The following is a 27,683-nucleotide window of genomic DNA, read 5'->3' as shown; positions in this document are numbered from 1 at the left end:
TGCCCAAAGTGTCCGTCCATACTGTCATCCATCATAATTCCAGGTTTATAGATGGAGGAACTGAAATGTAGGAAAAGCAGACCACAGACTCAGAATTAGAAGTCAAATTGAAAACAAATAATCAGATAAAAAACCCAGTGCTTTTCTAGTGCAGGAGGGGAATCCTTCCCAATCAGAGGTGGATCATCACAACCCAGTGGACTTTGTCTTTTTCTAAAAAAAACTTTTAATTTTAGAATAGTTTTAGCTTTATAGAAAAGTTGTAAACATACTACAGAGAGTTCCTATTTGCCCCATGTAGGGTAAGGGAGTTAGAGAAGGTGAGGTTTGGAAAAAGAATGAGACCAGCACTTTACAGGAACAGATCACCGTTAATGAGGTGAGAAGGGGCAGCAGTCAGATTAGTAAGCTGCTGGACTAACCCAAGAAAAGAGTAAATATATATATAGCCATATATGTGGAAATCCACTGTCTTAAGGGGCCTGTTCTTCTCCAAGGTTGTTCGGATTAGTTATCTCTTGAATGGCTGGGGCAAGGAATTCTGGAGATTGGCCACAGGCTGGGACAGGCTGGGAGCTGTAATCAACCTTAATGTCCATTTTTCCTTTGGGTGAGAGAATTGTTTGTTTTGCATAGAATGGTGGGGAGGTCCTGGAGGGAAGTTTTAACTCCAGGCTATTTTGAGCCGTGTAACTTTCCTTCATTCCAGACCCTAAGGAATATATATAAAAAGAGAAAGAGAGGTGGGCATTGTTAATGTACAGGGCTTCTTCGTGCTGATAAATGAGGGTCAGGGGTTTGTGGTCTGGGAGGAAGGAAGTCTAAGGCCCATAGTGTTGATTTCAGGGACTCAAGCAAAAGAACAGTCTTGACTTGGTCTTGGGAAATGGCTCAGATTCGGTCTTGGAAGAATCCCTGGAAAAGATTAAACAAACAAGGCCCAAAGGGGAGTAGGAGGATGATAAAAATGCGAGAGAGCAAAAGAGACACAGTTGTATAGAATGGACTTTTAGACTCTGTGGGAGAGGGAGAGGGAAAGGGTGGGATGATTTGGGAGAATGACATTGAAACATGTATACTATCAGGTAAGAAACGAATCGCCAGTCTATGTTCGATACAGGATACAGGATGCTTGGGGCTGGTGCACAGGGATGATCCAGAGAGATGATATGGGATGGGAGGTCAGAGGGGGGTTCAGGATTGGGAACTCATGTACACCCGTGGCTGATTCATGTCAATGTATGGCAAAACCAATACAGTATTGTAAAGCAAAATAAAGTTAAAAAAAAAAAAAAAAGAATGGTCCAAGAAGGGGTAAAACTCAAGGCATCTAGTTCCAGTCTGTCAACCATGACTGCCACGAGTTGCTTAATCTCTGGCAGATTCACGAGGCTTGATCTGTAAGGTTTTTTTGCAGCTCCTTGGACAATACCCGACTGGCTGGCATAGAAACAGCAGGATTCGTCTAGAAAAAGGTACAAACCTCCCTTCTTTGCAGTGAGTAGGTCTAATCCCCTTCTGTTTTGTAATACTATGGCCACCAAGGAATCGAGTTCATTTTGGGTAGTTATTAGGCCTTGAGCTATTTCCTGGAGGCCATCTGATAGGTCTTTAGATAGTGTCTGGTAGTTTTGGATGGAGGTGGTTAAGCCGGCAGTTCCTGTTCCAGTTCCAGCCACTATTCCTAGTCCTACTAAGAGGGGAATGAAATGAATGGCTCATTTTATTCACTTGTGGATGAGAGGAATAGGCAAGGATTGATCATTGGGGGCTATTAAAATGTTTGGACTGGAGTATACCAGGGTGCAGATTCTGGTCCAGTTAGTAAGTAGACAGAGGTATGCAGACACCCCACACAGGAAAAATAGGCCAGGTGTCATAATACAAAGCTGATGTTGATGGTGAAGAGGAGTGGGGGAGGGGCAGGGGGGTTTGAGTGCTCATTCAAGAACACTCAGAGACCCCACTAAGGTGGCCCCAACGATGGGAGAAGTAGAGGAATATGCTGAGGGAAACCGTCCTGTAAAGGTTAACGAGTGTCCTGTAGGGCCAGAAACATTATATATAGCCTTTCCAGTGGCAGAGTAAAGTGGAGCTATGGTTGCACACGCGGTTAGGGATTGTGCCCACGGGTGTGTCATATGAACTGTTTTGGGAATTTCTGGATATGCAAAAAGGAGCTGGTTTTAACAGTATTACTCTCTGGGCAATAGGGCCTCCTCTTGGAGGTTTTTTGTTAAAGGAGGGAAGTTTGGTGAGTAAAGATTCTAAGAGTATGTCCGAATTTCAGATTTGGTCGCTAGTGTGAAGATACTTAAGACATGAGATGAATAAAGGCTCCCCATGGTATGAGTGGTGTAGGAACATGTTACCTGTGGTCCAGTCGAGGATGGATGTGGGGAGGGCTGAATCTCCCAGAGGAGTTATGCGTAGACGTATCCAGCAGTCTTTGGCCAAGTGAGGGTTGGAAGCATTGAGAAGGGTATGGGTTAAGTAAAGGGTCTGGAATAGATAGTTGAGGTTAGGATTTTGAAGGAGTTCGTGGGTCAGAGGAAGAAGGGAGGATAAGAAAAAGATGTAAACAACATTTGAGGAAGTGAGTATAGGCTAGACTACTATGGAAAAGAATTGGATTTCGAAGAGGTAAAAGTTATAAAAGATTCCCTGTAGCCACAGGGCGGAGATGTAATCTTCGACGAATTCGAACATGGATGCTTGAGGACTCAAGACCCAGATAGCTGCCAGAAGTTGTAGCTATCTATAATTGTAGCTGTGAAACCGACAGGCTCACCCATCATCAGTTGGGGCCGGTGGAAGCTGTGAGAACTTTAGAGTTGTAGGGCCTGTGTGAGAAACTTGAAAAGTATTAGTCTGACAAGCATTTTCATCATTGGGCAACATAATCTTTTTTAGCCGAGTGATGTGTACCCAAGGGGTGATTTCTTTTAATTTTGCAGTGGTAGGGGTCAGCAGAATTACCGTGTAGGGATCTTGCCACTTTGGGGTTAGAGCTGAGTGGGACTGCGTTGTCATATAAACTTTGTCTCCTATTTGAAAGGATGGGTATGGAAGATTGGGGTGTGGTCGAGGGAGTAGGTCATCCATATGTTGCCAAAGGGCATCTTGTATCTGGGCAAGTAAAGGAAAAGGAAGGTGGGATGGCAGTTTGGAACTGTCCTGGGAGGGGGAGAGACCTAAAGGTACTATGGACCTCCCATACATGGCCTCGAATGGACTGATATTTAAGGATTTCTTCGGTAAGGCCCGGACCTTTAAGAGGGCTAAAGGGAGGAATTTAGTCCAGTCTTGATGAAGTTTGATTGTTAATTTGGTCAGAGTTTCTTTTAGCACTTGGTTGGCTCTCTCAACCTTACCAGAAAACCGGGGATGATAAGGAATGTGAAACCTCCAAGGAACTTGAAGGGCTTGTGCAATATTTTGGGTGATTTGGGATGTGAACTCGGGCCCGTTGTCAGACTGGAAGGAGGAAGGCATTCCAAACCTGGGGAGGATTTCAGTAAGAATAAGGCAAGCACAGTAGGGGCTCGATTGTTAGTAATCAGGAAAGTTTTGATCCATCCAGAAAATATATCTATGAAGACAAGGAGAAATTTAACCCTTTTTACGGGTGGCATGTGGGTGAAATCTACCTGCCAGTCTTGTGCAGGGAGATGTCTGCAAATTTGGTGGATGGGGAAAGGAGTGGGGCAAATGTTAGTATTAGGATTTGTCCGCTGACAAATAGGACAAGTTTGGGTCAGACTATTTAAATAAGTCACATCGTCCTTAGTCAGTTCAATAAATTTCTGAAGGAAAGCCTTAAGTACTTTGGTAGAGGGGTGGAAAAGGGAATGTAAACAGGAAAGTAATGTGCGGATGTTAGGCTCGTCAATTTGGGCCGTAGTAAAGACAGGACTAACAGAGGGGCCTGCCGCTTTGCGTCGTGATCTGCGATATTGTTATAAAAGGAGAAGGACCATGGTGCTGAGGTCCCCGGCAATGTATTACAGCAGCTTGTTTTGGGAGCTGAGCCGCATGGAAGAGTTCAGAAATAAAAGAAGCATTGAGAATTGGTGTGCCGTTTTGAGTCAGGACTCCTCTCTCCCTCCAGATTATAATGTTAGAATGTAATATGTTATAGACATACTTGGAGTCGGTATAAATGTTTATCTTTTGGTCTTTGGCGAAGGTCAGAGCTTGTGTAGGAGCTATCAGTTCAGCTTGTTGTGAGGATGGGTGAGCTGGGAGTGTGGCTGACTTGATGAGGCAGGGAGGGATAACTTGATCGGACTGTCCCTGGACTATAGCATATCCGGATCCAAATGGGGCTTGTTTCTGGGCACTGCCATCCATGAACCAGGATGGGACTTTGGGGTCAGTAAGGGGCTGATCGGTTATATGTTCAAAGGGATTAAATGTCATATCTAAGGTCTGAACACAGTCATGAGATAGGTGTTCTGCTTCTGGATCTGGTGTAGGGAGTAAGCTAGTAGGATTAAGAGGTTTACAAGGCATAAAAGAAAGGGATGGGTCGAGGAGGTGTGCATGGAGGATCTGTAGTCGAGCAGGGCGTAGAGAAAGGAAAACCCAATGAGAGAGTAAATCTTTGAAGGAATGAGGTGAGCATACATTTAAAGGAGCATTTCGGGTTAGTTTTTGGGCTTCAGGTATTACGAGGGTAATTGCAGCTAAGGCCTGGAGACAAGGTGGCCATCTGAGCATGACAAGATTGAGCTGTTTGGATAAGCAAGCTAGAGGCCCCCATATGTCCCCCCTTTTTTGGCACAGAAGCCTTAAGGCATGTCCTTGTCTAGAATGTACAAAAAGGAAAAAAGGCTTGGCATTATCAGCTAAGTAAAGAGAAGGGGCCTGTAGTAAATGTTTGGTAAGAGTTTGTATTGGGGCATGGAGAGAGGTGGGGGCCAATAAGGGTTCATCTAAGTTTCCTCGAGTAGCTTGGTAGAGAGGTTTTGTGTGGAGGGCAAAATTTGGGGCCCATATTCAGAAGAAGTTTAATAGAGTTTAATAGGCCTAATAGAGAAAGAAGTTCCCTCTTGGTTTGGGGCCTGGGGGTCTGTGTCAAAGCTTGAAGTCACTGAGCTGGAATTATTTTGGATGTGGAGTAAGAAGCAATCCCATGTAATTGACAGTGGTGGAAGCGATTTGTGCTTTGGAGAGTGAGACTCTGTAGCCCCAGTTGCCTGCTGCTGCTGCTGCTGCTAAGTCGCTTCAGTCGTGTCCGACTCTGTGTGACCCCATAGATGGCAGCCCACAAGGCTCCCCCGTCCCTGGGATTCTCTAGGCAAGAATACTGGAGTGGGTTGCCATTTCCTTCTCCAATGCATGAAAGTGAAAAGTGAAAGTGAAGTCGTTCAGTCGTGTCCGACTCTTCGCGACCCCATGGACTGCAGCCTACCAGGCTCCTCCATCCATGGGATTTTCCAGGCAAGAGTACTGGAGTGGGGTGCCACTGCCTTCTCCGCCCAGTTGCCTAGGGCATTTAATACTGTCGCGGTGTGGACTAGGTAGTTATGGCAAGAGGAACTGCATAACAATAAATCATCTACATATTGGAGTAAGGTAGTAGAGCCTAGGTCTAAAGTTTGTAGGTCCCTTTGAAGGGCTTGACCAAAAAAATGAGGGCTATCTCTAAACCCTTGTGGTAAAATGGTCCAAGTTAATTGTTGAGATTGATATGTGTCTGGGTCCGTCCAGGTGAAGGCAACTAGGGGCTGTGAAGAGTGGTGCAGAGGTATAGTAAAGAAAGCATCTTTGAGGTCTAATACTGTGAAGTAGACTGTGTCAGGGGGAATAGATGAGAAAAGGGTACAGGGGTTAGTGACCATGGGGTGTACGGGTATTATGGTCTCATTGATCCTGCGAAGATCTTGGACTAGACATCAGAAGCGGGATCCCTTTTTGACTGCCAGTATAGGAGTATTATGAGGAGAACAGATAGGCTGCAAAAGGCTGGCTTTGAGCAGTCAGGAGATTATTGGTTTAAGTCCTTGTTGGGATTCTGTGGTTAGGGTATACTGAGTTTGGGTTATTACCTGAGAGGGATTTTTAAGAAAAACCTGTATAGGGGAATGGTGTCAGGCTACCAATGGGGTTTCGGTGTCCCAGACCTGAGGATCTACCAGGGGAAGGTCAGGGGGCAGGTTTTGGGAGTGAGGGCTGGCCAAGGGTTCGGGTGCCATTTGTATACAAAGAGTTGATGTGGGATCTAAGAATGGGAGGTTTATAGAAGTCTGTAGCTTAGCCAGAAGATCATGTCCCATCAATGCCATTGGGAGAGGAGGGGTTATTTGGGGATAAAAAAGGATGCCTGAGACCTCTTTGATGGCCACTTCTGAAGGTTGGAGAGGGCCTTAAAAGAGGTTAAAAGTGAAAAGGCCACTCCAGTGTCTATTGGGAATGAGACTTTGTGTCCAGCCACTGTGCCAATTACCTGAAGCTCCGAGTCCATCTGTATGGGGAGGACTTGGGGTCTGGAGCTTGGGCTTCGTCACTGGAATAATTCAGGCACAATTGGATCATCCCTCACCTCATCTGAGGAACCATAGTCTGGGGTGCTAGGGCCCCCCTGAGTCTGGTTCCTGGCCCATTGTTGTTGGGCGTGGGGTGGACCCTGAGATTTGGTGGGTAGTGTCTGAGGACAGTCCATTTTCCAGTGGCCCCATTTTTTGCAGGTAGGGCATGGTTTGGTGGGTGGCCGGGGGTCTGGGCAGGACTTAGCCCAGTGTCCTGTTTGGTTACATCTGAAGCGGGGGCCTGGAGGGTTAGGTCCTATACGGGTGGGCCGAGGTTGATAGGCCAAAGGGGTTGAATTTGTTTCTTGGATAGCTGCAGCAAATAAAGCATATTTGGCCTTTCTTTTTCTTTTTTCACTTCTTCCTCCCTAATGTTGAAAGCTTTAAAGGCTATTTCTAGGAGATCAACTGAAGCAACTTAGCAGCAGCAGCAGCTAGGAGATCTTGCTGAGGGGTTTCAGGGCCCTTCTCTAACTGGCGTAGTTTTCGGTGAATATCAGGGGCCGACTGGCTTATGAACTGGATGTGTAGGTACAGAAGTCCAGTGAGGGTGGAAATATCTAGATTCATGTGTTTTGGGAGTGCCTCAGTAAGCGGTGAAAGAAAAAGGGCAGGATTTTCATCCTTTTCTGGAGTCACCCCCCTAACCTTATCATAGTTAACATGAATGTGAGAGCTTTTTAGCATTCCTTCTAATAAGCAGGTGATCATATGATGCCGGTACCAGATGCCAGCATCGCCTGCTTGATATGTCCACCGTGGCTCAGTTAAAGGGACTGCATCATCAGCCACCAGATTAGTCCTGTCTTGGTTATGGAGCTGATCAGCACGAGTCCGGGCTGCCTGCCATATCTGTTCCTTTTCATCAGGGGTTAAAGTGGCATTTCAGTTCAGTTCAGTCGCTTAGTCATGTCCGACTCTTTGCGACCCCATGAACCGCAGCATGCCAGGCCTCCCTGTCCATCACCAACTCCCACATTTAGGATGTAATAAAGATCATTCTGGGTTAAATGATATGCTTGTGTAAGGCAGAGGAATTCTTTTCTATATCAAGTAGGATTTTATGAAAAGGATCCCAATTTTTCTTCAGTTTGGCTCAGATCAGAAATTGAGAAAGGTGCATGAACCCATGTAGGGCCCTCTGGTCCCGCTACCTCTCGGAGAGGAAACACGTGTTTGCTTTGGGTCTTGGCCGATGGAGGGGGTTGGAAATCTCTTTTGGGGTTTCAGAGTCATCGCTTCCTGTTTTAGAGGAGGAAGGGCTACAGTATAGGGTGTCATCTCTGGAAGTTTCTTCTCTGGGGCGGTAGGGAGGAGGCTCATCTGCCGGGTCAAAATAGGGGGCTGAGGGTTTAGGGGGCCTTTTAGGGGCTTTAGGAGAAGGCAATGGCACCCCACTCCAGTACTCTTGCCTGGAAAATCCCATGGACGGAAGAGCCTGGCAAGCTGCAGTCCATGGGGTCGCGAAGAGTCGGACATGACTGAGCGACTTCACTTTCACTTTTCACTTTCATGCATTGGAAAAGGAAATGGCAACCCACTCCAGTGTTCTTGCCTGGAGAATCCCAGAGATGGGGGAGCCTGGTGGGCTGCCGTCTCTGGGGTTGCACAGAGTCGGACATGACTGAAGCGACTTAGCAGCAATAGCAGTTAGGGGCTTTAATTTTGGATTCTTTTGTAATGGAGGGGGAGAGAGAGCAGAGAAGGATTTGGTAGGTAGAACAGTCCTTGCAGAGAGAAGGATGGCTTCTAAGATCCCAGAAGCCTTGAATATAGGGGACCTCTGACCATTTGCCATTCCGTTTGAGGAAGTTAGTGAGATTTGATAAAATACTGAAATTGAAAGTCCTGAACTCCAGCAGTTTTGGTTATCCAGTTTGTATTGATGCCAAATTTGAGTGTAAAGTGACTTGAGTTTATGAACCTTGAGATCAGTCAAGAGTAGAGATTTGAGGTTTCGTTTTACGCAGGCCAAGGGAGAGTCCCTTGGGATGGATTGGCTCAACCCCGTAGCGAATGGCTAGCGACTCTCCGGTTGAAAGAAAAGATCATCACCTAATCTTTTGACTGAGCAGAGAGAGAGAGAGACTCTGAAGGAGGGAGGGGTGTCCCCCAAGAACCTCCCCAGAGGGCCTTTTGGCCGGAGGGTTCCCTGGGAACCTGGAAAAGACGATAGTCTGTGGCACCCTAGGGTACCGTCCGAGCTTACCTGGGCTACTGGGTCAGGTGCGACTTCACGGTGCATGCGGGGAGGTTGAATGGCAATAGCCCTCTGTCCTAGAGTTGGTAGGTCTCATGGAAAAGAAAGTGTAGAGAAAAGAGGGCAAGAGAGAATGAGAGAGAGAGAGACCAATATTCCTCGGGGTACGTGGAAAACCAATAAAGCTCTTACACAGGACTTATACTGCTCACAAAGGCACAGGAGGTCTTGAAAGCCTGGGCGGGAAAGTGAGCTCGGCAGGCTTCCACTCTCTGAAGAGCTGGCCTTGGAGAATGAGAAGGAACCTCAACCTCCCAGGTTTTGGCACCAAAAAATGTAAGTTAGAGAAGGCGAGTTTTGGAAAAAGAATGAGACTGGCACTTTACAGGAACAGATCATCTTTGATGAGGTAAGAAGGGGCAGTAGTCAGATTAGTGAGCTGCTGCACTAACCCAAGAAAAGAGTAAGTATATATAGCCATATATGTGGAAATCTACTGTCTTAAGGGGCTTGTTCTTCTCCAAGGTTGTTTGGATTAGTTATCTCTTAAACGTCTGGGGCAAGGAATTCTGGAGATCGGCCAGAGGCTGGGACCAGCTGGGAGCTGGTCTTAATCAACCTTAATGTCCATTTTTTCTTTGGGTGATAGAGTTGCTTGTTTTGCATAGAATGGTGGGGAGGACCTGGAGAGGAGTTTTAACTCCAGGCTCTTTGGAGCTGTGTAACTTTCCTTCACCCCACACCTAGTTTCCCCTTTTGTTATTATCTTATATTGGGGCTTCCCTGATAGCTCAGTTGTTAAAGAATCTGCCTGCAATGCAGAAGAGCCCGGTTCCATTGCTGGGTTGGGAAGATCCCCTGGAGAAGGGATAGGCTACTCACTCCAGTATTCTTGGGCTTCCCTTGTGGCCCAGTTGGTAAAGAATCCCCTGCAGTGCAGGAGACCTGGGTTCAATTGCTGGGTTGGGAAGATCCCCTGGAGAAGGGAAAAGCTACCCACTCCAGTATTCTGGCCTAGAGAATTCCACGGACTGTATAGTCCGTGGGGTCGCATATTAGTATGGTCCATTTGTCACAGTTAATGAACCAAAACTGTTAGATTGTTTTAAATAAAGTCCATATAGTTTATTCAGATTCCCTTAGTTTTAAAAAAATATATAATTGACATATAAATGATATTAGTTTCAGGTATACAACATAATGGTTAGATATTTGATATACTGCAAAACAATCACCACAATAAGTTTAGTTAACATCCATCACCACACATAGTTACACATTTTTTTCTTGTGGCGAGAACATTTAAGATCTACTTTTTTGGGACTCTTAAATATATAATACAATATTATTAGCTATTGTCACCATACTATACATTGCATCCCTGTGACTTATTATTTCACAACCAGGTATCAGTACCTTTTGACCACCTCCACCCATTTCACCCACTCCCCACTTCCTGCCTCTTGCAACCACCAATCTGCTCTCTGTATGTAGGAGTTTGTTTTTTTCCAGATTCCACATCTAAGGGAGATCATTTGGTATTTCTCTTTCTCTGGATACTTCACTTAGCATAATGCCCTCAAGGTCCATCCGTATTGTCACAAATGGTAGGATTTCCTTCTGTATTAATGGCTGAATCATGTTTTGGTGTGTGTGTGTGTGTGTGTGTGTGTGTTATATTTTCTTTATCCATTCATCCGTCAATGGACTCTTAGGCTATTGTAAACACTGCTGCAGTGAATATGGGGGCACATATATCCTTTCCAATTAGCATTTTCATTTTCTTCAAAAAATATGCAGAAGTGGAATTTCTGGATCATATGGTAGTTCTGTTCTGAAATTTTTAGCTTGATTTAGTCCTGCTGGCTTATTTTTGCTTTTGTTATCTTTGCTTTTGGTTTTAAATCCAAAAAAACCATTGCCAAGACTGATGTCAAATAGCTTACTGTCTATGTTTCCTAGTTCAGGTCTTAATTTTTGTATAGGGTGTAAGACAGTGGTCCTGTTTCATTCTTTTGCACATGCCTGTCCGGTTTTCCACTGTGTATGCCACTGAATACACCACTGTGTATTCTTATCTCCTTTGACATAAATTAATTGACCATGTACAAGTGAGTTTATTTCCGGGATTTTTATTCATTCTGCCTATGTATCTGTTTTTTTTTTTTTTTAATGCCAATACTGTAATGTTTCTATTACTACAGCATTGTAATGTAGTTTCAAATCTGGGAGTATGATGCCTCCAGTTTTGTTCTTCTTCCTCAGTATTGCTTTGACTATTCAGTGCTTTTTGCGGTTCCATACAAATTTTAGGATTGTTTAGGATTATTATATTTCTGTGGAAAATGCCATTTAAATTTTGACAAGAATTGCATTGAATCTGTAGATTGCTTTGGGTCGCATGGACATTTAAACAACTTAATTCTTCCAATTATTGCTTTTTGTGTTATACAGGAAACAGATCAGCATACTATTAATTCATGTAGATTTTCTCCCATGAAGAAAAGTAAAGCAGTGTCAGGGATACAGGGACAGGCTGTTCTAGATGGAGTGCTCAGGAAAGGGCTCTCTGAGGAAGTGAGGTGAGACTCTGTGAAGATCTGGGAGAGAAAATACCAGACAGAGAAAAGAGCAGGACAGAAGACGCTGATCTGTGAATGTAGCATATGTGATTCTTAGCAACTCTGGTCCAGTATGGTGGATTAGGGCTTCTCCAGATGATTGAACATAGCACATAATCAGACTGTAGCTGTGCACACACAGATATGTGCACAGGCACGCAGGCACATTCTTCTCTCAAGAAGCCAGCCAGTGACATAGATTAGCTAAGCAGTTCTCAAACTCCCATACATGTGAGAGTCACCTATTGTTGCTCAGTCACTAAATCGTGTCCGACTCTTTGCAACCCTATGGGCTGCAGCATGCCAGTCTCCTCTGTCCTCCACTATCTCCTGGTGTTTGCTCAGATTCGTGTCCATTGACTCGATGGTGCTACCTAACCATCCTCTGCCACTCCCTTCTCCTTTTGCTTACAATCTTCCCCTGGCATCAGGTCTTTTCCAATAAACTGGCTCTTCGCATCAAGTGGCCCAAGTATTGGAACTTCCGCTTCAGCATCAGTCCTTCCAATGAATATTCAGGTTGATTTCCTTTAGGATTGACTGGTTTGATTTCCTTGAAATCCAAGGGACTCTCAAGAATCTTCTCCAGCACCACAATTCAAAAGCATCAATTCTTTGACTCAGCCTCCTTCTTTATGGTCAAACTCTCAGATCCAAACATGATTACTGGAAGAACCATAACTTTGACTATAAGGAACTTTGTTGGCAAAGTGATGTCTCTGCTTTTTAATATGCTGTCTAGGTTTGTCATAGCTATCTTTCCAAGAAGAAAGTATCTTTTCATTTCATGGCTGCAGTCACCATCTGCAAGGATTTTAGAACCCAAGAAAATAAAATCTGTCACTGCCTCCACTTTTCCCCTTCTATCTGACATGAAGTGATGGGACTGGATGCCATGATCTTAGTTTTTTGAAAGCTGAGTTTCAAGCCAGCTTTTTTACTCTCCTCTTTCACTCTCATCAAGAGACTCTTTAGTTCTACCATTCAAGTGGTATCATCTACATATTTGAAGTTATTGATATTTCTCCTGGAAATCTTGATTCCAGCTTATGATTCATCCAACCTGGCATTTCACATGATGTACTCTGCATATAAGTTAAATAAGCAGGGTGACAATATACAGCCTTGACTTACTCCTTCCCCGATTTTGAACCATCAGTAATTTCATGTCTGGCTCTAACTATTGGTTCTTGACCCGTATACAGGTTTCTCAGGAGACAGTTAAGGTGGTCTGGTATTTCCATCTCTTTAAGAACTTTGCAAAGTTTGTTGTGACCCACACAGTCAAAGGCTTTAGTATAGTCAATGAAGCAGAAATAGATGTTTTTCTGGGACTCCCTTGCTTTCTCCATGATCGAACGAATGTTAGCAATTTGATGTATGGTTCCTCTGCCTTGTTGAAACCCAGCTTGTACATCTGGAAGTTCTAGATTCATTTATTGCTGAAGCCTAACTTGGAGGATTTTTAATATAACCTTGCTAGTATTTGAGTAGTTTGAACGTTTTTGGCATTGAACAATTTTGGGGATTGGAGTGAAAACTGACCTTTTCCAGTCCTGGGGCCACTGCTGAGTTTTCCAAATTTACTGACACACTGAGTACAGCATTTTAACAGAAGCATTTTTAGGATTTTAAATAGCTCAGCTACAACTCCATCACCTCTGCCAGGTTTGTTCATAGTAATGCTTCCTAAGGCCCGCTTGACTTCACACTCTAGGATGTTTGGCTTTAGATGAGTGACCATGCCATCGTGGTTATCCGGGTCATTAAGAGCTTTTTCATGTAGTTCTACTGTGTATTCTTGCCACCTCTTCTTAATCTCCTCGGCTTCTATTAGGTCCTACCGTTCCTGTCCTTTATCGTGCCCATCCTTGCATGAAATGTTCCCTTGATATGTTCAGTTTTCATGAAGAGACCTCTAGTCTTTCCCATTCTGTTATTTTCCTTGATTTCTTTGCATTGTTCATTTAAGAAGGCCTTCTCATCTCTCTCCTTGCTATTCCCTGGAACTCTGCATTCAGTTAGGTATATCAGTCGCTTTCTCCCTTGCCTTTTGTTTTTCTTTTTTCCTCAGTTATTTGGAAAGCCTTCTCAGACAACCACTTTGCCTTCTTTCATTTCTTTTTCTTTGAGATGGTTTTGGTCATTGCTCTTGCACAATGTCATGAACTCCTGCCCATAGTCCTTCAGGCACTCTTGACTACGAGATCTAATCCCTTCAATCTATTTGTCCTCTGCACTGTATAATCATAGAGGATTTGATTTAGGTCCTACCTGAATGGCCTAGTAGTTTTCCCTACTTGCTTAAATTTAAGCCTAATTTTGCAATAAGGAGCTCTTGATCTGAGTCACAGTCAGCTCCAGGTCTTGTTTTCTCTGACAGTATAGAGCTTCTCCATCTTTGGCTTCAAAGAATATAATCAGTATGATTTCAGTATTGACCATCTGGTGATGTCCATTTGTAGAGTCATCTCTAGTGTTGTTGGAAAAACATGTTTGATTTGACCAGCATGTTCTTTTGACAAAACTCTGTTAGCCTTTGTCTTGCTTCATTTTGAATTCTGAGGCCAAACTTGCCTGTTATTCTAGGCATCTCTTGACTTCCTGCTTTTGAATTCCAATCCCCTGTGATGAAAAGGACAAGAATACTGGAATGAGCTGCCATTTCCTCTCCAGTTGGAACTCTTCACTACGACCCAGGTAACCCTGCATGGCAAGGCTCATAGCTTCATCGAGCTATGCAAGCCCCTTCATCACAACAAGGCTATGATCCATGAAGGGGGATAGTCATGTGCGCATCCAGGTAAAATTGAAAAGTGACCATTTCAGGATTACTGCCAGGCTGTCAGTGATTCAGTTAGCTCTTGTTTTTCATAGTAGCTCTCATAGTGATCAGTTTTCAGCTTCTTCTGAGCTTCAGTTCAGTTTAGTTCAGTTGCTCAGTCGTGTCCGACTCTTTGCGACCCCATGAATTGCAGCACGCCAGGCCTCCTTGTCCATCACCAACTCCCGGAGTTCACTCAGACTCACATCCATCGAGTCAGTGAGCTTAGTTTACACTTTTTTCTGTAAAGTATAGTTTGCTTCTGTGGATCCAGGGGCCACAGAGTCACCAAAGAAAAGAATAAGGGGTCACTTCAAGCTGGAAATAGCAGATAAGGTCATTTGGAACAGTTCTTCTGCTGAAGATGACTACAAAATCTAGACGAAAAATTTTGAAAGTGTTCAAGCATCATAGAGATAAACGATTGCAGGGGTTTACTAGGCTAGATTTTTGGAGAGGAAAGTGGAACCCCTTCTACTCTTAATCTTCTAACCCCTCCCTCAGGTCCCAGGCCCCAGGCCAGGACTTCAAAGGGCTACACAATGGAAGTGCAGCTACAGGTGGCAGTTCAGGGACTGTTAGCACCTCAAGGTCTGGCAGAAGAAGTACTTTCTAGAGGAACAAAACATCTTTGTAGGTCCAGGTAGTTCTCTAACTATTTTTTAAAACACAGTGCCCTGCAAAACAAAAACAAAATAACCAAAATCATGGTCAATCCAACCATCTCAAAATTTTTGTACTGATGATATGAGGATGCATCTAATCAGAATCCAGCAGTTAACTGTTAATAGAGTAGATAATACTAGTTTACTATATTGTATTATAAGTCAAAACAACAAATACAGTCTGTCCAATGGATAGTAATTTGGCCATGAAAATGAACTGTTTTTTCATGCAAATCATGGATGACTTACAGAAAGATTGGTGGTGGTTTAGTTGCTAAGTCATATCCAGTTGTTGTGACCCCATAGACTGTAGCCCACCAGGCTCCTCTGTCCATGAGATTCTTCAGGCAAGAGTACTGGAGTGGGTTACCATTTCCTTCTCCAGGGGATCTTCCCGACCCAGGAATCAAATCAAATCAAATCAGATCTTTGATTAGATTCTTTTCCAACTGAGCTGTAAGGGAAGTCCACAGAAAGATTAAGCTCAGGCAAAGAAGGCAGCCTGGTACTGTACCTAAGTATGGTGCCATTTATATGAAATTCTAGAAAGTGGAAAAATAACCTACAGTGGCAAACATCAGATTACTGGTTTCCTGGAGCCAGGGCAAAGGGGGATTAAATGTTAAAGGGCATGAGGAATATTTTGGAGTGATGGAAATATTTAATATCATGATTATGGTGGTGGTCACATGAGTGTGTGTGTTTGTCAGACTCATCAAATTTTACATTTAAAATGGATGCATTTCATTTTTTGTAAATTATACCTTAACAAAGTTGATTTGAAAAAGATATTATGTCCATTTCCCCTAAAACTTCTATTCTATATACTTTTCTCATCCAAACAATTCCAAGACTCATTTAATATAATGATAATTATTGTATTATTTGTTTTAAAAGGTGATCTCATTTACTGTATGTGTTCTGCCAGTAATGATAATAATATTATCAACCATATTTTATTAAATTGATAGTCATGTTATTTAGTAAATGTCTTCTTTAGGACCTGCCTGACATGGGCATCTACATCAAAACATGCTCCTGAAAGCCTCCCAACAAAATTTTCTCATTGGTTTATTCTTATTTGTTAAGAAACAATAGATGTGATAAATTTCATAATTTTAATGCACTATGAAATATAAAAATGTATATATAAATGTGCATTAAAGGAGTAGGGGAGATTAGTGAATGCTGATTTCCATCTTAGTCTCTTTGGTTGGTTATTATTACAAATAATAACTTGTTGAACTTAAGTTCTTTTTCTTATTACAGGTAGAATTATAATTATGTTAACAAAATAGAACTAACAAGGGAAAACATAAGTATAAACAGCCCAAATGAAAGTATTTATATTATGAATCTTACAGTAAGAAATAAACAATGAAACAAACTTGGCATTTCTAAGAAGTCATGAAAACCACAATCCGTGCTAGCTGATTCTCTTGCTTCTGTTAACAAGCCAGTCACTTTTGCACTCAGATTGAGAAAATCATTATTTCTTTTGTTGGTTGTAATTCTGCTGATGCTGGTACTCTTGTTATCACAATCCTGTAACTCAGTTGACCAAGATGGATTGTAGACTCTGGGTCTTCACTGATAACCTTTACTGACCTTGTAAGAGTCACAGATCCTCATTATGACAAAAGTTCAGAGTGCTTCATGAAACAAAACGTTGTGTCACAAACATGTGATTCTGAGGCTACTAGACTGAAAAGAGCTTGCTGGGCCACGAGAAACCATGCTATTTAAACCAACAATTTTCCTTGAAGAACCCAGTGTCAAATATGCACATGGATGTTTATCCCCCAGCAGGGCACATCTAGCTCCCAACCCCGGCATCCCTTGTACCCCGAGGAAATTAAGGTATGCCTTAAATTCTGATAATACCTGAGTCAACATAAAAAGCACTAAATCTTATACATATCTGTGTTGACATAGATTGAGATCCTTTCCAGCTCTCATAGCAAAATTGAATTCCTGCATACAAGAATTATATGCAATATATAATCTCTTAAATCTTTTTACCAATGATTTCTTAGCATTAAATCCAGAGAATTATGTTTCAGGAATGTGAATATATTCATGAAGAAAATAATGTTATGAAACCCAGAGAAGCAGCTTTTTATTGGTATTCATAAAACCAAATCCTTATTTTCTGGAAGAGCAAAGCTATGATGACATTCCCTGCAGTAGCTTCATCAATTAGTTCATAAATTTCCTTAAGTGTCCACCCACGGTATCACAAAGCCTGTTTTATATGCTCTGCTGGAGCATTGGGAGAGGAAACAGTGGAGGAGGTATTTTGCCCCCAAGTGATGTACCTTTGAGTTATTATTAAATGGGAATCAAAGAAGAACACAACGTGTGCATCATACACACGTGTCTACATTATCTACCTGTCAGTCTTCATTGTCATCAACATCATCTATCTACTGTAGCTAAGTACAGAGATTAACTAAGGGCAAAGGAGAATTAGGTGGATTGTAAAGTGTGATTAACCTACTTTTAAAAAACCTCTGCTAGTACTGCCGTAGTCCTCTGCTTCTTTTTAAATAAGGGGCTTAATTTGACTTGTGTTAGACATTGACGAGGCACAGGTAACTCCTCCTGCAACAAGAGTATAGAAAGAACTTGCTCTGTGTGAGTCTCAAAGGACTCCCTTTGATCTTCAGTATTTTCTCCACGACCTTTTCATTTTAGGGAGAACCATAGTCTGCAGTTGACACTGGTAGAAGGATTTAGGATATCTTTTTAGTGTACTTGTTTGTTTTCACCAAGTCCCCTTACCAGTCAGGATCTGAGGACCAAGCTGATATCCTAAGGAGGAGCCTCTGACACTTGGTACTCACCTTCTGTCTTCATAGGGCCATCTTACAGGAGCTGTAACCTTTCTCTGCCTCCTAGCCTCCATCAGGCACATCCCAAGCCATCTGTACATGTTTCCATAAACTTGAACCTTGAAAAAACAGGACTGAGGTCTCAGTCTTTTCTCTCTAGAAGATTTCTTGTCTCCCCATGAAAACAACCACCTCATTTTTAAAAACTTAAAGCCCATAGGAAAGAACATAAAAAAGAACACATATTTGTGTATAACAGTATATAATTGTATAACTTTGCTGTACAACAGAAATTAACACAACATTGTAAATCAGCCACACTTCAATTAAGAAAAAATTGAAAAAAAATTTAAGCTCCATAAAATAATAGCAGTGGAGAGGTATATTACATGAAGATACTGCCCACTCTCCAGACTCTCACCAAACCAGAGACATGTTAACTCTGTCCATGTAGAGCCCGTCCACCTCCCTCAAACCGGGGGCATAACATAGGGAAGCTGAAGATCAGAATTTAAAGCTGCCTCCTACGTGTTTTACCTGAAAAAATTAAGATACACACTCAAGGGTATATATATTCTTATTTAACATCAAAATGGTATTTAAAAAGTTACTATCTCAAATATTTAAGTAAAATTGACTGCTTAGGAAAGATTCTTGTTTAATCTGTGGTTTTGCCTAAATCCTCACCCATTGTCAATGTGGGTATAAATACTTAAGTTTGAAAAGCATGGAAATGATTATTAACTTGCCAGAAGTACAAAGCACATGCTTTAGAAACTCATGGGAGGGAAAAGCCATTTCTGTGTGGAGAATATTCAAGGCAAACGTGAAGGAGTTATTTTCAAAAGTGGCATCAGTGGCACAGACTTGAGCCGGCCACGTGCACAAATGTTTGATCCATGCAGTGCTTCTCCCTTCCTAGTCCTTCTGCGTATGAACAAGATGGCATTTTGAATTACCAAAGAAAGTCAAGGGAGGATATGATGAAGAGTGTGGCACAAGTTGTATTTGAAGAATTGGAGACTGTTTGGGCTGAATTATGTCAGGTTTATGACGTCACTGCAAAGAGGTGACTCTCAGATGTCAGGGGCACTGATGATAGAAACTCTCCTGTCACATAAGTTTCTGTGAAAAGAAAGACCCTTTTTCTCACCCAGAAATCAGAATGCAGACTTTCTCTCTTCTTGCTTTCATAATGGGGATATATTAATAATATCTACTTATTATCTCCCTTGTGATATTTTCAGCCATTGCTAGGCATAAAGTAATGGACACATTATTTTATGAGAGATTATGAAATTGTGATATTCTAGTTCTATAATTTCATCAGTTTTATTTTTTTAATCTTTGAATAGAGGATAATTGCATTAAAATGTGTTGGTTTCTGCAACAACATGAATCCACCATAAGTTCGCATATGTCCCCTCCCTCTTGAACCTCCCTCCACCCCCTACCCCATCCCACCCCTCTAGATTGTCACAGAGCATCTGGCTGAGCTCCCTGTGTCATACAGCAACTTGCCACTAGCTATCTATTTTACACATGGTATAGTATATGTTTCCATGCTACGCCCTTACTTTGTCCCACTCTTTCCTTCCCCCGCTGTGTCCACAGTCTGTTCTCTATGTCTGTGCCTCTGTTCCTGGCCTGCAAATAGGTTCATCAGTGCCAGCTTTCTAGATTCCATATATATGTATTCAGTTCAGTTCAGTCACTCAGTCGTGTCTGACACTTTGCAACCCCAGGGACAGCAGCACGCCAGGCCTCCCTGTCCATCACCATCTCCCAGAGCTTGCTCAAACTCATGTCCATTGAGTCAGTGATGCCCTCCAACCATCTCATCCTCTGTTGTCCCCTTCTACCTTCAATCTCTGCCTTCAACCTTTTCCAGCATCAGGGTCTTTTCCAATAAGTCAGTTCTTCACATCAGGTGGCCAGTTATTAGAGCTTCAGCATCAGTCCTTCCAATCAATATTCAGGACTGATTTCCTTTAGGATGGACTGGTGGTTGGATCTCCTTGCAGTCCAAGGGACTCTCAAGAGTCTTCTCCAACACCACAGTTCAAAAGCATCAATTCTTTGGTGCTCAGTTTTCTTTATGGTCCAGCTCTCACATCCATACCTGACTACTGAAAAAAACACAGTTTTGACTCTACAGACCTTTGTTGGTAAAATAATGTCTCTGCTTTTTAATATGCTGTCTAGGTTTGTCATAGCTTTTCTTCCAAGGAGCAAGGGCCTTTTAATTTCACAGCTGCAGTCACCATCTGCAGAGATTTTGGAGCCCAAGAAAATAAAGCGCCTTACTATTCCCATTGTTTCCCCATCCATTTGCCATGAAGTGATGGGACCGGATGCTATGATCTTTGTTTTTTGAATGTTGAGTTTTAAGCCAGCTTTTCACTCTCCTCTTTCACTTTCATTAAGAGGCTCTCTAGTTCCTCTTCGCTTTCTGCCATAAGGGTGGTGTCATCTGCATACCTGAGGTTTTTGATATTTCTCCCAGCACTTGATTCCAGCTTGTACTTCATCCAGTTCAGCATTTCTCATGATGTACTCTGCATATAAGTTAAATAAGCAGGATGAAAACATACAGCCATGACGTATTCCTTTCCCGATTTGATACCAGTCCGTTGTTCCATGTCTGGTTCTAACTGTTGCTTCTTGACCTGCAATACAGATTTATTATCAGGAGACAGGTAAAGTGGTCTGGTATTCCCATCTCTTTAAATTTTCCGCAATTTGATGTGATCCACACAGTCAAAGGCTTTAGCCTAGTCAATGAAGCAGAAGTAGATACTTTTCTGGAATTCTCTTGCTTTCTCTGTGATCCAACAGATGTTGGCAATTTGGTCTCTGGTTCCTCTGCCTTTTCTAAATCCAGCTTGAACATCTGGAATTTCTTGGTTCACATACTGTTGAAGTCTAGCTTGGAGAATTTTGAGTGTTGCTTTGCTAGCATGTGAGATGAGTAGAATTGTTGTGGTAGTTTGAACAGTCTTTGACATTGCTCTTCTTTGGGATTAGAATGAAAACTGATTTTCTCCAGTCCTGTGGCCACAGCTGAGTTTTCCAAAATTGCTGGCATATTGAATACAGTACTTCCACAGCATCATCTTTTAGGATTTGAAATAGCTCAGCTGGAATTCTATCACCTCCACTAGCTTTGTTCGTAGTGATGCTTCCTAAGGCCCACTTGACTTCACACTCCAAAATGTCTGGCTCTGGGTGAGTGATCACACCATCATGATTATCTGGGTCATTAAGATCGTTTTTGTATAGTTCTTCTGTGTATTCTTGCCACCTGTTCTTAATATCTTCCGCTTCCGTTAGGTCCATTTTGTTTCTGTCCTTTATTGAGCCCATCTTTGCATGAAATATTCCCTTGGTATTCTAATTTTCTTGAAGAGATCTCTAGTCTGTTCCATTCTATTGTTTTCCTCTGTTTCTTTGCATTGATCACTGAGGAAGGCTTTCTTATCTCTCCTTGATATTCTTTGGAACTCTGCGTTCAGATGGATATAGCTTTCCTTTTCTCCTTTGCCTTTCACTGTCTTCTTTTTGTAGCTATTTGTAAAGCCTCCTCAGACAACCATTTTGCCTTTTTTGCATTTCTTTTATGCATTAATATGTGATATTTGTTTTTTTCATTCTGACTTACTTCACTCTGTGTAACAGGCTCTAGGTTCACCCACCTCACTAGAACTGACTCAAATCCATTCCTTTTTATGGCCGAGTAATATTCTATTGTGAATATGTACCACAACTTCTTTATTTATTTGTCTGTGGATGGACGTCTTGATTGCTTCCATACCCTGGTTATTTTAAATATTGCTGCAGTGAACATTGGGGTACATGGGTCTTTTTGAGTTATTGTTTTCTCAGGACATATACCCAATAGTAGGGTTGCTGGATCATTTAGTAGTTTTATTCCTAGTTTGTTTGTTTTTTTTTAAAGAATCTCCATACTGTTTTCCATAGTCGCTATATCATTTTAAACTCCCACCAACAGTGCAAGAGGGTTCCCTTTTCTCTATACCCTATCCAACATTTCTTGTTTGTAGATTTTTTTTTTTGATGATGTCCATTCTAACCCATGTGAGGTGATAACCTCATTGCAGTTTTGATTTGCATTTCTCTGATAATGAGTGATGTTGAACATTTTTCCATATGCTTATTTGTCACCTGTATGTCTTCTTAGGAGAAATGTCTGTTTATGTCTTCTGCGCATTTTTTGATTGGGTTGTTTGTTTTTCTGATGTTGAGCTGCATGAGCTGTTTGTATATTTTGGAGATGAATCCTTTGTTAGTTGTTTCATGTGCATTTCTTTTCTCCCATTCTGAGATCTTCATAATTTCTTAACTTTCATAATGCTTTTTTTTGCTTCTTCATCCATCTGGTTACCCTATGAAATAATGATGTTTCCTAGAAGCCACATCTTGAGGCAGAGTCTGCATGCTAAAGTTTTACTGGGAGATACAATTCAAGGCATCATGGATGAAAGAGAAAGGGAAGTGAGGCAGGGGAGGAGGAAAAGCAGATGCAAAGTGGCATGTTGTAAAGCTGATATAACCTTACAACAATACACAACTGGTGGTTTGGTCACATAGGATGTCTGCCACATAGGATGTAAGCAGTGTGAAATACTATATCTTGGAATAATCTTGAAGGAAGGAAGGAAGCAAAACTATCTGCTAATGATTGCCCATATCCATTGGTCAGAGTTCAACATTCACTTCAAGAGGTGTTAATTCCTCTCACCTTCCAGGTTGACCCATCAGACTGCCCAAGGCAGCATTCAAGGAAGCCAGATCATATGCAGTAATGTTTAACACTGTATCTGGGTCCAGAAGTAGAGGGAGGAGCGAGCATCTTTATACCCATCCGCCGGGGTCTAGCCCCCGCAAGATCTAGGGAAACCCGAAGGAGAAACGGCGTCGGCGATTGCGATTGATTTAGAAAGACAGAGACAGTTAAGAATTTTGTAGATAAGAAAATAGAGGAGAGAAGAAAAGAGGCTGGTGTTTTTTGGTTTATATAGAAAATTAATAAAGTCTCAAGACAAGAGACTTGTACCGTCTATGTGAGGCCACAGGTGCCCTCTCAGTCTCTCGAGGGAGTGAAGGCGCAGGGCGCCTTCCCGTTTAGGTTTTAGAAACCCAGGCAAATAAGTCGACATGGACAGATTCTGGTTTTGGGGTAGATGTTCAGAAAAGCCTAGAGAGCCCCTTGAGTTCTAAAGCTTTGCTTAACAGTTCTCTTCCACATGACCTTGTCATGGGTGAGATCTCCCATGGCGGCTCCTGGCACCCATCCCCTCGAGTGGACCTGGACCAGAACTGCTGCTGCTCCCAGAGTAGCAGGTGTGACAATCACCATGCTCAGAGCCCAGCCCTCACCTCAGGGGAGGCTGAGACAGTCAGCAGTGTTAGGAGAGCAGAGGACAGTGATAGTGGTAGGGGTGTCCACTGAAGAAGTGGTCAAGTCTCGGGGGCAGGTGGGCTGTACAAATACAAGGAAGTGCATGAACTCAGGTTTATATGCTCTGAGGTCTTCTTCATATAAAAAAGGCAGGATAAATGCTTGAATTTTTTCTTTTCAATTATTTTTCAGAACAGGGCCTTAGCTCTATGGATCCTCCAAGGATGATCAATGAGGGTTTTAAATTTTGGTGTGTTTTTTTTTTTTTTTAGAGGGGTGGGCATATTCTAACAAATCCACGGGTTTGTAAAAACTGAATTGATTTATCTCAATCCATGGAAATTTGTATTTCATATAAATGCATATTTTAGAAATGTCCAGATTGTCCCTTCTTTGGCCAGTGGAAGTCATCTCAAGTTATTTCCTGACTTCTGCTGACATGCTTCTGGAAGTCTTGGAGAGTTTCTTTGCTTTGTGGTGTGACAAGGTATCTTGCACGTTTCCTGCCTCAGACCTGGAATCAGCCACATCTGCAGGCAGCCCTGGTTCATTTTTGTGGGAATAATATTCAGAGCCACACTCTGGACACTAAGGTAAAGCAGCAGAATACTGAAGGTAAATCTCAGTGTTACAAAAATTTTATTAAGTAAAAACCTTCAAAAAATAGAAAAATTAGATTCTCAACAGGTAAACCAAATTTTTAACAAATGCATGTAATGGAAATGTATATATATTTCAAATCTAGAGGAAAATTCAAAATTTTACTTCAGTGATTTAGCATACTCCTATTTAAAGACTCTTTAGGTAACCTTTCATTCTGTTGATCAACAAAACATTATTTGGGTACTTTGTGTTTCAAATTTTTAGGCCCTCTGAGCACTCATAGGTTTCTAAAATGTGTACGTGGTCCTGAAAATGGGAGCTTGAAACTAGCTAGGAATCTGTGTATGCACATTTTACAAAGGAAGTTCTCTTAAATGGTTAAGTATAAATGGGCCCAGGGAGAACTAGGCAGTGAGTGGGGGGAGCAGAGAATTTATTTATTTACCAAACAGCTATTTATCTTTCACTTGCTGAGCTCTGCCATGGAGAATTCAAATGCAAAAGGTTATTTAAATACAAAGTTTATCCCTCTAGGTATTTCCAGATAATTTGAAAGTAAGAGAAGAAAATAATTAAAATACTGTGTCTTAACTAGTTACTGGGTTGCTAACTTCCATAGACAGAAGAAGGAGAGACCTACAGCCAAGGTGGAGTGCTACTAGGAACAAGAAGTATTAAACTTGGGCTTGAAGAATAACTTCCCCAGGTTGTGGAGAAAAGAACATTCAACCTGTAGAAAAAAGCATGGACAAAGCCACAGAGAGGAGTAAGGGAATGGTCCCAATGGAATGGCAAGATGCTTTTCTTGTGTGTGTTTTCAAAACAGACAGGCAGTCTGGCAAAGACAATAGAGGAAACTGAGTCTGTAGATACATGTAAGTAGTCAAATTGAGAATGAGGTTATACACCATGGTAAACACTTGAACTGTTTAGATGGTTAAAACAAGATTGAGTTTGTGTGAGACATATCATTTAAGAACACAGTTTTGTTATTTCCTTCACAGATAAGATGTTGACCTTAAAACAACTTTCAAGCTTAGCTGGACAGTGCAAAGACCACAGTGTTCTGAGCAGGCCAGTGGGTTTTGGGAGGACAGGGCCTCAGATTGGGGGTGTGAAAAATGCAGGTAGGAGGTAGGTGCTCACACAGCTAGGAGAGTCTGAGAACCCTCTTGCTGTAGCTTTAATTACATCACTGCAATGCCTCTCTTGGCTTCCAGTCTTGACCCCAGAGTGAATTTTCATTAGGAACTCTCTTTCTCAGCTCTTAACTTTGCAGATGATCTCGGAGAGGCTGAATCCTCTAGGACACTGATCTCTAGTTAGTAGTGAGGACTACCTTTGGGTGCTGAAGTCTCACCTGGTAGATCTCTAAACTGATAAACCCTGACAGGGTTGGTAAATTGATCATAGGCACTTCCTTCAGGATTTGAAATAGTGTTTGCAAATGAGACCCCGTGGACAGTGTCACACTGCTTATATTAGGATAAATCTAAGCTTAAGTAATAAAGACACTCCAGAATACCATGACTTTAATAATAGTAATTAATAATAATAAAAGTTTCTTTCTCTTCCTCACATAGTAGTTTCAAAGTGAGTGTGGCATGTCAGTGGGATTGCTGCGCTCCAGTGAGGACTGAGGTTCCTTCCAAGTCGTGGCTTTTCCATCTCTTGGCCAGTGTGCCTCAAAAAAAAAAAAAAAAAAAAAATAATAATAATAATAATGTGCATATGAATTCCCTGGGAATCTTGTTAAAAGCAGATTCCATTTTAGCAGGTCTGAGGTGGGACCTGAGATTCTGTGTCTCTAACAGTTCCTGGATGGTACAATACTGCTGTTTCCTGATCGTACTGGAGTAACAAGACCCTAGGGCATTATCACTGTCTGCATGGTCAACACGGAGTCACTGCTACAGTCAGGGAGAGGCAAGGGCTGGAGGCTCCCTCGATGCCTTGGCAGTGGCACACAGCACTTCTTCCCATGTTCCCTAGGTGAAATCGTGTCTACATGGCTACATCTAATGGTACAGATGTCTTGGAAATGGAACCTTGCTGGGCAGCTGTGTACACAGTCACAGTCCTTACTTTTGCAGAGCAGGGTTGGGGGGTGCAGATATTGGCAGACAGCTTGCTGTGCCTGACACATTCCTCTACCTGGAGTCCCCTCGTGTGCCCCTCAGAGTCTTCTGGTGGTTGCCCAGTAATGTGAGGTATACCCAGTGAAGTGTCCGTGAAGTTTTCCAGACAGCACTTCATAGCATTCTTTCCTCAGGCACATTCTTGAAATACTCTACTCCTGCAATTTCCTGGGTACAGAGGTGGCCTATTTAGGAGAGAATGCGTGAGTAGACTTTCTTTTTCTGCCTTCATGACTTTGGAAGTGAACAAGATGACCAGATTATGCTTCTTTAAGATCTGCTTGTTTAATGTTTCCTAGTTTTATGAGAGTAAATTAATGCTTCAAATCCCAGTTTCCCATTATCTCAGTGAAGAGTCTTGCTGGGCACTGCAGATTTTCCCCTCCAATGAGTGAGATAAGATAATAAACGAGTCTAGGCCACTGGCAAGATGCATAGGCACCCTCAGAATGAATCATAATCACAGTACATTTGTAATAAAGCCCCAGTTTAGATGCAAGCAGGCAGCAACATTAGATGGTCAAATAGCTCAAGGATATTGAATGAAAAACTTACTGTACATGAGCAATAATATTTGCCCTTCTGTTTTTATTTATGTGATTGAAAAGTGTCTGGCTTATTCACTGAAAGAAATTTTCATTTCCTGATACTCCTCTCAATATTCAAGCAAGTAAAATAGAATTAACTAAAAATGGAATGATATAATCTGTTTTAGCTGAAACGCTAGAAGGGCCAAGAATGATTGAGCAAGCATTCCATGACTGCTTTAATGTGACCTTTAATAAGTGAATGTGAGGAAGAGATACTAAGCTGCTCTCTGAAAAAAAAATTAAATATGTATACTCTCCCCTCAAAATACAGGCCTAGGGAACAATGAGCCTTTAGTTGAATTTTCTCCTCTGCATGACATTTCTCTGTTGTCTTTCACTGAAATGAAAAATTTCAAAGTGAGAAGAAAAACCCTGAAATATTATTCTCTAAATCAAATAAGGCTACCGTGTCCTTCCATTAGCCCCAACAGTTGCTTCCAATTATTGTGACCAGATTTCCTCATTTGTGCATTTTAGAGAGACAATATTTGAATTTCAGGAGGAAAGCTGAGAATTGAATCATGTTATATAAATGCTCAAGACTGTAGCAGCAGTCTAGAAGAGATGGAAAAATTCTCTCTGGATTTTAGTCAAAGATACAGATTTAAATCCCAGTCATTTGGTTTTCAAATAATCATGGTAATAATGAAATTTGTGATGACAAAGAGGATGATGATGAGGACAATACCCAGCATCTGTGGAGTGCTGACTGCAAACATGGCACTGTTCAAATGCTTGCCATGTACTAACTCATTTAATCCTTATGAAAATTCTTTGAGGCAGGTCGTATCATAATCCTCACCTTACAGTTGAGAACAAATGAGGCACGGAAATGCTAAGTAACCTCCCGAGGTCACACAGCTACGGTAACAGACACCATTCACCCAAGATCAGCTTCTTCTCTCTGGGCACATATCCAGTGGACATTTCCCAGCCTCTTTTGCAGGAAAAGTGGCCACTGGCCTGAGTACCAGCTGATGGAACATGAGAGATGTGTGCCATTTCTATACTAAAGCTCTTCAGAAGCAGGAGTGCCCCCTCCATGCTCTTTGACCATGTATTTGCCTTCTGAGTGAAGACTATGCTGAGGCTGAGGGGGATGGCAGAGACACAGGTCGAAGGGGCACCAGTGACTCCCACCAATCAGGAACATCCTTGGAGTATCACAGAGATGCAAAATAAAGTTGAGCTCTGTCTCAACCGTTACACCTTTGAGGGTCTGCTTGTTATCCCAATAGAGCCAGCCCCAGTTA

Source organism: Budorcas taxicolor, chromosome 9, assembly GCF_023091745.1.
Source record: "Budorcas taxicolor isolate Tak-1 chromosome 9, Takin1.1, whole genome shotgun sequence".
NCBI lineage: Eukaryota > Metazoa > Chordata > Mammalia > Artiodactyla > Bovidae > Budorcas > Budorcas taxicolor.
This window is presented reverse-complemented; position numbering follows the sequence as displayed.